General features: G+C 38.8%; 1 protein-coding gene across 7 annotated transcripts in view; it reads right to left on the reverse strand.

Moving 5' to 3' along the window:
• The window catches only part of CNOT4 (CCR4-NOT transcription complex subunit 4), a 147,156-nt gene extending 134,309 nt beyond the window's left edge, over positions 1-12,847 (reverse strand). For 6 of the 7 annotated variants that reach the window (XM_047832543.1, XM_047832527.1, XM_047832533.1 and 3 more), the window contains exon 1: positions 12,716-12,847. The gene's annotated coding sequence lies outside the window, so the exon portion shown is untranslated. Of the gene's footprint in view, positions 1-11,884; positions 11,904-12,715 lie in introns of those variants that run through there. The other variant, XM_047832516.1, reaches the window with a different exon arrangement.
• Between the last annotated feature and the right edge of the window lie 1,939 nt (positions 12,848-14,786).

Genomic DNA, 14,786 nt, shown 5'->3' on the forward strand with positions numbered 1-14,786 from the left:
AAACAGTACCAAAATGGACCCAGAAAACTCATTTCAGAAAGGAGAGGAAATCTTTGAGGTCAACTTCTTTGTAGTGTTCACCTATCTCAGAAAACCCACCCCAATGGTAGAATAATTTATTAATTCAACAAGCATATATTGAGCACCTGTTATGCACCAACTACTATTCCCAGAACCTGGGATATGTCAGGGAACAAACACCCCTACTCCAGTAGATGGAGATCAGCAATAAACAGTATATATAAAGAATAAATGGATTTATAATATGTATGAAAAGAAGTATTGAAAAAAAATAAAACAATGCAAAAATTAAGAGAGAGGGGCCTGTGTTCTAACTGTAAATAAACAGTCAGGGCAGGCCTGACTGAAAAGATCATTTGAGCAAAGGTCTTAAGGAGTTGAGGTAGCTATGTGGATATTTGGAAAAGTAGTCTCCAGGCAGAGCAAACGGCCAGAGCAAAGGTTCTAAGGCCTTTACATTTAGTTCTTGCTACTACTTGGTGGTAATTCATTTATTTCTTTTTCTCTTTGAGCCTCTAATCCTACCCTCTTCCTCACTTTAGCAGTGGATGATAATAATAGCTAATATTTATCAGGTATCAAGCATTGTTCTAGGTGTTTTAAAAAGATTAAATAACTTAATCCTTATCACAGATCTATGAAATACATGTTATCATTGCCTCCATGTTACCGGGAGAGTTTCAGAGTTAGCAAGTGGCAGTCTTGAAGAAGCACATGTATCTTCTCTCCTATGAAACTTAAGAACATTCAGTACAAGCTGCCTCAAGTTTTTTCTAATAAATAGAATCTCTCAGACTACACATTCAATAACTATGAAAGTGTTATTGCAATGTCTTCCTGCCATTTTTTCAGTCATTTTCTACACTGAATGGTCTTGACTTCTGCACTTACATCTTCCTTAACCTCCCCCCCACCATCTGATTTACATTCCTAGGCTTGTGAAATTGCTTTAACATGGTTCATGACCATTACACCACAAGCCAAAGGGCTTTCTCTATACTCATTCTCCTTGCATGTTGTACTGGACTATGTCACTTCCTTTTCGTCTGAGAATAGAAGTGGTACCATATTAGATCTTCCTATTTTTCATCTTTGTGACTTCCCTCTCCTGGAAAATTTCTTTGTTTTCCAAAACTTAAGCTTTTCCGTCTTCCTTTTACCTCTCCAATTATTCCTCTAATAACACTTTTTTCACTTTGACCTCTTAAAGGCAGAGGTCCCAAAAGTTTAATTTGGGTCCTTTGTGCTTCCCTCTCTGTTATCTCACAGTCTCCCATAAGATTTATCCACCAAGTAGGTAAGTATTTATGGAGCGCTTACTATCTGTAAGGTGCTATCTAAGCCACTTACGGTAGATCAGTGAACAGGACAAAAACAAAAAACAAAAAAAACCCCTCTGTCCACATAAAATCAAATAATTCTATGCTACCAAGGACACTCAAAACCATCTTCCCTTAAATACTATTTTAAACACATCACTCTCCTTACTCAAAAAAAAAAAAAAAAAGAACCTTGCCATGATTGCAATGATTGCCCTCTTAACAACCACATCTAAATTTCTCTGCCTCAGTTCAAAACACTCCATAATTATTTTCTATCATACCTATCCAGTTTCATTTTCTATTACTCCCTGATTCAAAAGAATTCCAGGCAGGCCAGTCCTTTGATTATCCAGTCAAACACATTACTTGTGTTTCCAGCTGGTCAAATGACTACTGAAAACATACATCTAGTGCCTAAACATTAACTGTATTGAATAAAAAAATAAGTCTTCAAAAATGAAGGTTTTCTGATTCTTTCCAATGTATAATAACATATTGTAACCGCAAACACTTATACAAGGTTCACTATGTGCCAAACGTTATTCTAAGAGCTTTACATATGTTCCCTCATTTACTCCACACAACAGTCTTAGCATCTCTATCTTACAAATGCAGAAGTTGAGGCCCAGTCAGGGTAAAGTAACCCACCATAGGTCTGACAAGTAGTGAATGGTACAGCCAAGATTCACACTTAGGCATTCTGGCTCCATACTATACTGCATACTCCTGGTAGGAGCAAAAAATAAAAATAAGGAGAATTCAAAGAGTTTGCACAGAAAAACATAGGCTATTAAAAACCATGTTCAACTTGGGGCATCTGGGTGGGTCAGTTGGTTAAGCATCCAACTCTTGGTTGGCTCAGGTCGTAATCTCACAATTCGTGGGTTCAAGCCCTACACTGGGCTCTGTGCTGACAGCACGAAGCCTGCTTGGGATTCTCTCTCTCCCTCTGTATCTGCCCATCCCCTGCTCATGCTCTCTCTCTCTCTTTCTCAAAATAAATAAACTTTAAAAAACAAACAAAAACTATGTTCAACAATGAAAAATCATTTAAGTTAGTCCTTTGCTCCAAATACTGAAGAAAATATTTTCTTTAATATGATGCCAAGTTTTAAAAATTATAGAACTTTGGGGTGCCTGGGTAGCTCAGTCGGTTGAGCGTCCGACTTCAGCTCAGATCATGATCTCACGGTCTGTGAGTTCAAGCCCCGCGTCAGGCTCTGTGTTGACAGCTCAGAGCCTGGAGCCTGCTTCAGATTCTGTGTCTCCCTCTCTCTCTGCCCCTCCCTGGCTCATGCTGTCTGTCTGTCTGTCTGTCTGTCTCTCTCTCTCTGTCAAAAATAAATAAACATTAAAATTTTTTTAATAAAAATTAAAAAAAATAAAAATTATAGAATTTAGTAGTACATAACAAAAAATACAATCTGTAAACACAAACACATCATATATTATTCAGGGTTCACCAAAGCTGCTGAAAATATTGTTAAGCAAGACAAAAGAATATATGGTGACACATGACTAACAAATGTTCTTTTGTTAGCATGCTTGTATTAAAGTCTTTTACTGTCATACTTGCTTTCATCAGGATCAAAATACATTTGAATACAATGCAGGGAAGGTAGCTACCTTAAAAAGAAATTACTAGCTTCACTTTTTGGAAGCAAAACTCACATTAGGACTGTGTCCAGTATGAGAGAAAGATTTTAGAAGTAAGGAATCTCAAAAAAGTACCACCAAGCATCAACTTCTAAAAGTACTCTTCAACCTATCACTAACTCCGTGGCTACCAAATGATCTTTTAAAAGGTTCCTAAGGACTCACTTGGTAAATTCATGAAGCTATTTTATAACCGATTACATAAAATTAAAAATGAAAGAGGATTTTCCATAAAACAATCTTAGAATAATATATCACTAACATATAAGCAAATGAGGAGGATCATACCTATCTTTTTCTTCTCTTTCCTGTTTCCCCTTTCCTTCTGGCAAAGAAAAGACAAATTTGTCAGGTTTTGAGCTGCAGAGGTTAAAATGCACAACACTGGACAAGGACACTAGTTTGATTTGGAAAAGACAAAAGTTTATAGCCTTCCCAACTCAAACTGACAATCTAGCTTAGAAAAAAACCCTGACGTATATAGCCAAAGGCAGCAAAGGAGCCAGGGCCATCAATGCTTTAGTCAAAAATGCACAATAGCCATTATTCGAATTTGAAGTTTTCTCACTTATTTTCTGCCTCCCCTCCCTCTTCCTGGGTTTAAAATGCACCTACCTCCTGGCCACCCAAGGCAACCCCAAAGCCACTAGCACAAAATCAGCTCCACCCCAAGAATTACATGAATAAAGAAAAGCAAACTATTATTAAGAATTTGGGATTTAAGTTATTAAAATCTGAGAGAGATTTTTTAGAGCAGGGAACCATTTTCTCCCCCCAACCACTGCCTGTGACCTTTATAAATGGCTCCACGCTCCAAGGGACTAAATTAAAATTTCCTGGGAAAAGACTGGATTGGCAGCTAGCTACCTCTGACGATATTCTCAAATACTAAGATTCTCCTGGACCGTATATTTGAGTTTTACTTCCCTCCCACATATACTGGTGGCAATGACAAAGATATATAATCCTTCTCAAGATTCTCCTGCATAAAGGAATCTCAACTCAGTCTTAAATCCAAAGTTAACATATTAAAGCCCGTTAACCCACCCAAGAAGGCAACAGCTTTCTATTCTAGTGACCATTTTAGATAGCACACATGATCAGCTAAATAAAGAAGTAAAAAATGTCAAAAATAGCTCTGTCACATTACCAGGATTAAGGAGGTCTTAGGATATAGGGAATGTTGAGGAAAAACAGACATTTCCCAATAATGTACTATATACTGCATCATCATCTGTATCCTTATCAATATTTCCTAAGTACCTAAAAGGTCCATGGCATTATAGTAGGTCATGAATGTTATAATATCAGGACTGAAAATAATTGGTAAATAAAGAAAATTTAATTTTGAAGTCGTTGCAAGCACTGTAAGCTTGAGATGGTTTCCTACTCCATGAGAATTCTTGAGATCTACATGCTATATACTGTAGAAAAGGAATACATGTGATACTGAAGGAAGCAATAAGAGAATAAATGGCAATACAGTATTATTCACCTACTATTTACAAAGCCAGAAGCAAGAAATCTATTCCCCGCCCCTGCTTTTAGATAAAATGTAAAATTTTCCTTCACAAATGTAAAATTTTCCAGAAGTACAAAATAGATGAAGAAAGTTGGTTTAATGAAGAGTCAACAAAACAAAGAAGAGAAGAACTTCAAGGGTCTCAGAACTTAAGAAAAATTCCAAATAAAACAAATATGGCTAGATCTATCTTTAATACGTTTGTTAAAAAAAAGGATAACGAAAGAAAATCCAAGAACACATTTTTGCTTAATAATGTCCCTACATTCTTCTTTAGCCTGCTGACCTAAACTTTCCCATCCTTAAGTAAGCGTGAAGCTGACAATATTTAGAGCTCTACTTTATTAGAATTTTCTGCCATTTCTTCTGTTTTAATCAGGTCATTATCAAACTCTAAATATATTCAATAATATATACTTAGCTGTACCATATGAACTGTTCAGATGTAAGTTTCCTAACAGTCCTTTTGAACTCATTCACACATAAGAGGATGAGGCATAAATTTCTCTTTTACAAGTGTTCCATCTCTTATAATCATGTAATTAAGACTTTTATTTTCTAAACTCGTATTCCTCAATGAAAGAATATCTAAAAATTTTTTAAAACACTGGTAGATATTTTTTATAGAAATTTTTTGAGAGTGTTATTTGAGTAATCACACATCACTTCCCTTCAGGCCTGGATAATAAGCTGCAGTTTACTATCAAAGATAAATAGACCACATTTCTTCAGTTCTCTATGCTCTAAAACCTTGGTGTCATATCTGAATGTAAGGGACTGAAGAGAAGATGGAATCAATGCTGCCAAATTCTACAGAATTTCAACACTAACTTCTCAGTGGCCCCTTACCTCAGTGGCCTAGTCATTAATTTTTCAAACTCAACTGTCAACCCCAAAATATGTGGCAACCTACTCAAAAGGAATGTTTCTTAAAAAAAAAAAAAAAAAAAAAAAAGGCATGTTTAATATGTTATCTGCTGCCTCCTGACCATCTCTAATGGTCCCTTACTGTTTAGCAGAGGAAATTCAACCTGACACTGAATACACTTTTCATAACCTAGCTCTACCCTAGTATACTAACTTATCTGACACCATTTCCAGAAATTAAAACCCTGTTCCACTGAGGTCAGACTCCTTACAAGTCTCCATATCATGCTGGTCACCACCAGCATTTGCTCATGTTTCCTAACCTTGCTGGAATGTTCTCCTTCTGGAGATGTTCCATCTATGCAGATAGTATATATTCTTTATTCAAGTCCCACTTTCTCTAGGAAGTCTCACTCCTAGAACTTGAGTCTGAAGGTATCCCTACACTGACATACTGGACTCAGACTACATACACCACACATAATTCAGACACTGCTTTGGATGGTGTTAATTAAATTACTGTGAAAATTTACCCAACGAGATAATAAACTCTTAAGAAGAGGTTGGACCATAGATCAAAAGGTGGATATGTAAGTACTCAAAGACTATTTGACAAGCCGATTATATCATCTTGATAAAAAATCAAGATATTTTATTATGTCAAAAGAGCTCCAGTACAAATGAAATAATGTGATGACTAGGATTTGCTTCAAAATCATCCAGGTCAAAGAGTAGGGGGATGAGAAGTAAAGTAAATAGGGGTATAGATGAAATCAGATTGGTTATGAGGTGATAACCTATGAAGCTGAGTGACAGCTACATAGAAGTTGGTGTCACCTTTTTTTTTTTTTAAGTAGGCTTCATGCCCAGTATGGAGACCAAAGCAGGACCTGAACTCACAACTCTGAAATTAAGACCCACGCTGAGATCAAGACTCGGATGCTCAACCTACTGAGCCATTCAGGAGCCCCAATTGGTGTCTACTTTTAAACTTGTTTAAAACTTTTTGACATTAATAAGTTTATTTAAGTATTTTTTAAATGTTTACTTATTTTTGAGAGAGAGAGAAAATGTGTACATGTGTGTACAAGTGAGGGAGGGTGGCGGGGGGGGGGGGGGGGGGGGGGACACAGATTCTGAAGCAGGTTCCAGGCTCCAAGCTGTCAGCACAGAGCTGGATGCGTGGCTAGAACCCACAAAATGAGAGACCATGACCGGAACAGAAGTCAGATGCTCAAACGACTGAGCCACCCATCACCCCAGGGCTAAAGTATTAATATGGTCTTTATTTCATTTTAAATGACAAAACCAAGATACGTTATAACATGTTCTTTACCCAACAAATACCTAGGTCCCCAGAGTAAGAAGACAAATTTCCGGGAAGATCTAATTTAACAGGGAACTTGTAGCACCCTAATTCTAAGGATTAATAAAATTAAGTTTTAAAGAAAAAAAAAAGTGATCAAAATGGGGGGGAGGAGGCTCTCTATCAAAAGAATAATTCATCTTATTACCAAAAGGAATTCTGTTTATACTTCAAATTTTCAGTCAATTACAGCATTCACAAAAAGGTCCATCCAAACTTCAGGAAATAAAAAACATCAGGAAAAAAATCAAGGATACAAAAAGTAGAAAAAAAAGAAGAAAAAAGTTGCTACAATGTTCAATAATACAAATCAGCCAATACTATTTCAAGAAATCCACAATCTGAAGACACCTATTGCCCTCAACAAGGAATGAATTAATAGGTTCTTAAATAATCAGAAAAATTAGCACTTCCTCTTTATTCCAAGGACTGAAAAAACATGCTTAAGAAATTTCAGATATTTGGCTTCAATGTATCTGTTTGTTGCTAAGGAATGCTCTACCCCTTTGATATTTTAGTCTATAGCTACTTTTCAAAAATCAATCAGCATTTTCCTACAACATCATTCATTAACTTCTTCCAAAAGCAGGAATGCAACACCAGCTATGTTTAAATGTCGTCATTTTATTCTTCTAATTACACTGCTTTTTTTTTTTTTTTTGCCTTGACTTTTTTTCCAGGATGGTTTTAGAAATAAACCAAAATGATTATTTTTGATTTTCCCTCTCCATACTTTCTCTCAACACTCAAGAGGTAAGGCTTGGGTTACCATAACTAAAAAAACATACTACTTGTTTTTGAAAAGATACCGGAGGGGGCGCCTGGGTGGCTCAGTCAGTTAAGCATCCGACTTCAGCTCAGGTCATGATCTCAGTTTGTGAGTTAGAGCCCCACATCAGGCTCTGTGCTGACAGCTCAGAGCCTGGAGCCTGCTTCGGATTCTGTGTCTCCCTCTCTCTGTCCCTCCCCGTCTCTTTCAAAAATAAATAAACATTAGAAAATTTTTTTTAATGTTTATTCATTTTTTTGAGAGACAGACTGAGAGTATGAGCAGGGGCGGGGCAGAGAGAGAAGGAGACACAGAGTCCGAAGCAGGCTCCAGGCTCTGAGCTGTCAGCACAGAGCCTGATGCGGGGCTCGAATTCAGGAACTGTGAGGTCATGACCTGAGCTGAAGTCGGTCGCTTAATCGACTGAGCCACCCAGGCGCCCCCAAAATAAATAAACATTAAAAAAAAGAGAGAGAGAGACTCTTAGGAAAAAAAAAAGATATCAGAGAAGTACATAGACAAATGGTGAGGTTTATCCTAATAGTGATATATCATCTCCTCATCATCCAATGCAATTAAAGTTTAAAACAGGACAACACTCTTGTATAAACAGAGTTTTGTAAGAATGAAACCTTCCTCACAAATAAAGTTCTTAGGAGAAAAATAAACCCATCCTCAAGCTACCTTGTACTTGTAATATCTTGAAAATTAACTTTTTCTAGCAAGTAAAAGTAATAATCATCTTTTTGGTAGCATGTAAATTCTCCCTTCTAGTAAAAGAAAACTCTGTTACAGTAGGCTAATCTAAGGAGCCAAAATAGTGTTGACATTTTCTCTTCCATAAACTAATTTCCGATTAAAAAGTAAAAGAATTATACCATGAAAAAGAAATGTGACAAAACCCACTGGATTATACTACTACACTTGGAAAAGTTAACATTTGCCACACAATCTTTTCCTTTTTTTTTTTTTTTAGTTTTTTTTTTAATGTTTATTTATTTTCGAGACAGGGAGAGACAGAGCATGAGCAGGGAAGGGGCAGAGAGAGGGAGACACAGAATCTGAAACAGGCTCCAGGCTCTGAGCTGTCAGCACAGAGCTCGACGCGGGGCTTGAACTCAAGGACCGTGAGATCATGACCTGAGCCGAAGTCGGACGCTTAACGGACCGAGCCACCCAGGCGCCCCCACACAATCTTCTCTAATAAAGAAGACCACATAGTAACAAGATTAAAAACAATTTTGAAAAAAAGTTCTTTCAGAAAACCACTGTGTCATTAAAAAGTCCCACTTATCTTCTTTCCTTGCATCACTACATAATTGAGTAAATTATTCCATCTTTAAAATTTGCATAATCTCAGAACTGGAGAAAAATGTTTATTACTATCATTAAGTTATCAGGGATATTGACACATTTTATATAAGAATGGGCATTTGTAGATTTTGCTAGTATTTCTGAAGTAACAAAATTTTTTTAAGATAATATTTTTTAAATCTCAGAGTGTGTTAAGTTTTATCCAATACATGCTATTCCAGTGGGATCAAAACCATTTACAAGTTCCATTTAGATTAAGAAATCCTTTGAGAAAAGTATGTAGTACATTCTAGTTATACTATTTCTAGAACACTAAAAATCTCTATAACCTATTTCCCTACTGTTTTTCTTTGGAACCAATTGAGCTAAGTGTATCTTCCTTCACTAAAAGTCAAGACAGTACTACACTTAATGTCAGAAAGCTAACTGACAGAGGCTGAAATTTTCCAAAATTAAAACTTTCTGGGGCGCCTGGGTGGCGCAGTCGGTTAAGCGTCCGACTTCAGCCAGGTCACGATCTCGCGGTCCGGGAGTTCGAGCCCCGCGTCGGGCTCTGGGCTGATGGCTCAGAGCCTGGAGCCTGCTTCCCATTCTGTGTCTCCCTCTCTCTCTGCCCCTTCCCCGTTCATGCTCTGTCTCTCTCTGTCCCAAAAATAAATAAACGTTGAAAAAAAAAAATTAAAAAAAAAAAAAAACCTTTCTGTTTCACTTGAATGGTCTATAAAAATAATAACATGAGTTGAAATAGATTCAATTGAGTATTACTGGCAGGTACAAAGCACACAGACATGCACGCACACAAACGAAGAGTGTAGCTTCTTAACCTTAAAACCAGGAGTAGGGAAGGAACGGGAAGCATTCTGAAATCATACTGTTGAAACTGAGAAAATACTTTCTTCGTTCTCTTAAGCATTTAACATCATTTTTAAAGTAAAATTCCCCTAATGCAAGGACTCTTTTTACACTCTCTTTCTCTTACAAAACAAGGAGTTGAAAGTTACTGCTAGTGAAATTGAAGGGCACTACAAAAATTTTCCTGCATTTTGTCATTTGATTTTAACAGTCTCGCCCTAATAAAATTAAAGATTTGCCTATGCAATCTTATGACAACAAATATTATGTAATAAGTCAACTTAAAGTAATTCATGTTCAAAAACCTTCCTAGAGAAATCTATTCGTCTGAAGGATTCCACTACTGAACCTGGCAGAAAGTATTCCAAACTATCAAACAAACAAACAAACAAACAAAATGCACGAAAGTATGAAGCTGCCATGTTTAAGTTACATCTAAAAATTTAAACCATACAAAAATATTCTGAAATTATAGCTCCTGATTTCCTTATCAAAATGTCAACAAAATTTAAATGCCTTCTTCAAATGTACTAAAGATCCCAAAGTAAATTCGTTTTGACTTCCAAGGGCTGAAACTAAGAATTTAATGACTGCAGGAGAAAAGTGTGGAGTGAAGAAAATTACTTGAGAATATACTTAATGAGGTAAAACATCTCTACCAAAGATGTATTACCATCATTTATACTTTTCTGCCCAACAGTCCTCTCCTAGAACACACGGCTTACCAATCAGCCAAGTATGACTACCAAGGGTTTTCTAAACCTGTGTGTTAGAATTATTTGCAGGTACAAAGTGGAAGGCTTCTCCACCAGCGTATGACAAAGAAAAACGACACATTTCAGAGTTGAAGATCAACTGTATTGAACACGTTCCTACTAACAAACTAAATGTAAGTAATTTTTAAAGGAAAAACCTCAAGTTATAACTCAGGACAATCTTGCTACGTAAATTGCTTGAAATTCTCAGAGTAGGGATTTAGTTTCCCCAAATTGGGGCTTAAAGTGGCTAAAAGGAAAAAGGAAGTTTTGTAAACAGCTTTTCTAACCTTGATTTATATTTGATAAAGCAGAGCACTTACCACAATTGAGTAAACATAATGCTAAATGAAGATTCCTCAAGTATCACAGGTAAAATGTATAAAAATCACAGTAATAATGTGCAGCAGTGATGAAAAGGGAAAGTGTATGTATTTGTATTTACACTTGAGGTACATCACTTTGCAAATAAGAGGGATACTGCTGCATGAAATTGCTACTATGACTTTTAACATTTTTACCTACGTCTTAAGAACACAGTGTCTTATTTATGTTAAACTTGAAATGTTGAAATGTATGTATCTGATCTGGGAAATCCTGTTTTCTGTTAATTCTTTTTTTTCATAGTGGTGTGATTGTAGTCTCCTTCTTCCCCTTGTGCCATTAGTCAGGGCATTTCAATTTTGCTTTCGTCAAAAAATGGACCTCATGAACCACTTTGTGCTCCTAGTTTTCTGCTTTTCAATGTAGATAATGATGACAGTGAGTGCCAACAAATGCATGTAAGGGCATAGCTTTGTCATTTCTTTTCCCAGCCCCCTTCTTTTCTGGAAAAAATGATGGATTTAATTCTGAAAAAAAAAAAAAAAATTCACTTTCCTTTTGCATACATACCCAACAAGTTTTCAAGAGAAGACAATTTATTCGGATTACTACCATTCTAGAAATGTTAGAAAGAGAGAACTTCTCAAATCCAAAAATACTAAGTCTGATATTAGCTGGAAAGGAAATTTCCACTGGAACCATAAATATGTCATCAAGTAAGCTGAACCTCAATATAACTTGCTTAGTCAATAATCAATTTTCAATAGGGAAAGGATCTGTAACCCACACAGAACCGGCAGATAATCAAAATCTCCCTTACATTTTCGTGTGGAGTTCACAGAGTGATTTGGTTCTATGCCAGATTTATCTTATTTTGAAATGCCTAGGCTAATTTGTTGGTATAATCAGAGTTCACATTAACTGTCCTGGGGAGAGGTAATTCAGGAGAATGCTTAGCAGCATGGAGAAACCGGTTAAAAATAGAAGGAGAAAAAAGGTCCCACCAGAGCGAATAATCCACAAATAGATCACTGAAAGCAAAAGGGAAACGTTCCTCTCCCGACCCGAGTAGCCTGAATAAATGATCTCCACTCGTAACGTTTAACAGTATCCTACCTCACTTCATTCACTTCCCAACTTGACTTTTCAGGGGCCAACACGGGGCATCCCTTTTTTCTGCAAGTGTAGGTTGAAAGAATCTGTATCGAAAAGAGGGAAGGAACGGACAATTCCCAAGAAAGCTGTGAAACAGGTGGGTTAGATCGAGCAGCAGCAGCAGCAGCAGCAGCAGCATCTGGATACTTAAGGGGCAGCTTTCAAATGACAGATGTGGTCAAAGGAAAGGCTGCAAATCGGAAGAAGCGCTAGTGTGGCAGAGAGAGTAGGGGCTGATTGCAAGCACGAGAGGGGGGCAAAGGGTGTCTCCGGAGTGGCAGCAGTGGAGCAAAAAACAAACAGCAGGACGAGTGGGCAGTGATGAGTAGTGGGACTGCTGAGCAGCAACAACTCGGGTCAGAGTGGAAGTGATGGCTTGGGTCTTGGGAGACGGGGGCTACCGGGACAAGGACGTCAGGGAGGGGAAAGAGGGCTGGGCAAACAAGGGAGCACTGGGACCCAAGATTTCTGCCCCTACAGAAACGCAGGGGAGAGAGCTGAAGACGAGAAGCCGCCTCGGCTCCCCCAATTGAGGAAATTTTCGAAGGAGTCGGTGCTCGCCGCCGCGCCGCCTTCTGCCCCGCTCCCTTTTCCTGGTGGTAACTGCTGTGGCGTAGAGGGGAGAGGGAGGAAGAGGAGGAGGAGGAGGAAGACCGAGGAGGAGGAGGGTGAAGATGAGGCGGGGGGTGGGGAGAAAGGGGGGTGCGGCCTGCACAGTCCCAGCGAAGCCTCCGCTCTCTCGTAGCCGGTCAGCCCCGGGTTTCCCCTAAGCCCAGCCCCGCATAGACTCACCCGCCTGCCTTGCCTCGCTTTTCCCTTAGCCGATTCCACGCGCTGCCGCGTCCTCACAAGAGACCACTGAACGAGTGTCGGGGAAAAAACTCTTCAGAACCGGGCCTGATTGCTTCAGCGAGTCCGACCTTTACGGCTGAGAGACAGACTCTCAGCTTTCGGTGGGTTCCACAGCCAGACGGGCCACCATCTTACATTAGGGTAAGACTCCTCCGGCCTCCGGTGCGCAGGCGCACGCCGATCCGGCCGGGAGGGGCGGGGGAGGGGCGGGAGGAGAGCCGGGCGGCCGCTCCCGCAGCACCCTGGGAGTTATAGTCCGCGGAGGGTAACCGCCCAGCTGCAAGCCGGGAGTTGAAGTTCTCGCTCGGAGGGTGGACGGGATGGCCCGCCTCACGTGGCCGCTACACTGCTGCCTTTCTTCGTATTTTGCTTCATTCTCTGTCCTCGTGTAAAGCTCCGCTGTCATTCAGTCGCCGGTCTTCGTTAGCGGCTCCGTTTCCTCGGTGTGTGCTCAGAACGGGGATACCAGAACTAGGGCGAGCTTAACCAATTTAGGGGGACCCGGGAACGTCTCTTCTCTGCCCCGCCCACCATAGGTATTAAAGGAGGCGGGGTAGAGGCAGGTTGTCGGTAGGAGGAGCGCGGGATTTGATCTGGGGTGAGACCTTGACTCTGAATTGGCGTCTGTTTGCGAAAAGTGAGCGTTAACTCCTTTTCCCGTCTTTGCGCATTTTGGAGCCACCACCCTTGATCCCATCCTCACCGTTAATCTCCAGTGAGGAAGTATCCTAAATTGTCCTGTACAGATATACCAGAGAACGATGGAGCCATGCACTTAGAGAAACGTGTTTCTAATGATATAAATTTGAGAACATTATGTGGACTTCGCTGCAGATCATTGTTAGTTCGGTGTTCTACCTGTACGGCTCTGCGCATGAAGTTCACCAACCACCACATATCAGTACATCCCAACGAATGTTCAGAATGTACTCGCAATCCCTACGAGCGCCGACGAATCCTCAATCACAAAAATCAAGTTCCTGATCCCACCCGCTGGTCTCCTAGAGCTCTGGTGAAAGTGGCGCTCGAAGCACTCAGTTTTGCTTATTGCGTGTATTCTTCGCCCATTCATACAATGAATGCTCAGTGGGCTCCTCCTGTGTGCCTGGCACTGTTCTATATATGGGAAGACGACGGTGAGTAAACACGAAATTCCCTGTTTCTATTCTAAGAATGCCTGTATCTATTCTAGGTGTGTTGGGGCGAAGGAAAGGGGGGAGGAGACAATCCATTTTTTAAGTGTATGATTAAAATGCATAGTATATCATAACTGATGAAAAATATAAAACAGAAGGAATAGGGGAAAAGGTTGCGATTTTAAATCTGTGAACCTAATCTAGTGAGAATCCTTCATTTCATTCTTTCTGGTTTTTAATACATTGATTTCATTGATTTTTTGTGTTTCAGTTTCTTCACTATCAAGGCTAGAGACAACAATTTATTTGGTGAAACCTTAAAGAACTTGATAAACTCGCGATTAACCATAAATTTGAAATTACAAAATCATGAAATTACTGTGTAGCAAGGAAATTTGAGAAATCATTTGGACTCACCTTTAGTAACCATCTAAAAACATTGTGAGTAGGAGATGTGTTTTTTTAAATGTGTGTGTTTTTTTTCTTACTAATTTTATGCTGGAAGATAAAGTAATGAAAAGAACAAAATAAAAAGAATCCTTACCACTATTAAAGATTAGAGCCATTGCATTAAGAACTGAAAGGGATGTTAATCCTCATCTATCGAATCCAGTGTTTCACAACATTGTTTTAACCCAACACCTTTTTTAAATGACAAATATTTTCATACTATCTCCTTTATTAGCCTAAGATGAAATGCATAGATAATATAACCTGCATACACATGCATGATTTGGATTTAAATTGAATATAAAGTATAATATAAAAAATACAAAGAAAGTAATTTATAATACGATTTCTGTTTCAATGCATAAATGCTCAGACATAACGATTCTAGAAAATATAATCAAGCCGTAAATCAAGTGCTGGCATTT

Source organism: Prionailurus viverrinus, chromosome A2, assembly GCF_022837055.1.
Source record: "Prionailurus viverrinus isolate Anna chromosome A2, UM_Priviv_1.0, whole genome shotgun sequence".
Classification (NCBI taxonomy): domain Eukaryota; kingdom Metazoa; phylum Chordata; class Mammalia; order Carnivora; family Felidae; genus Prionailurus; species Prionailurus viverrinus.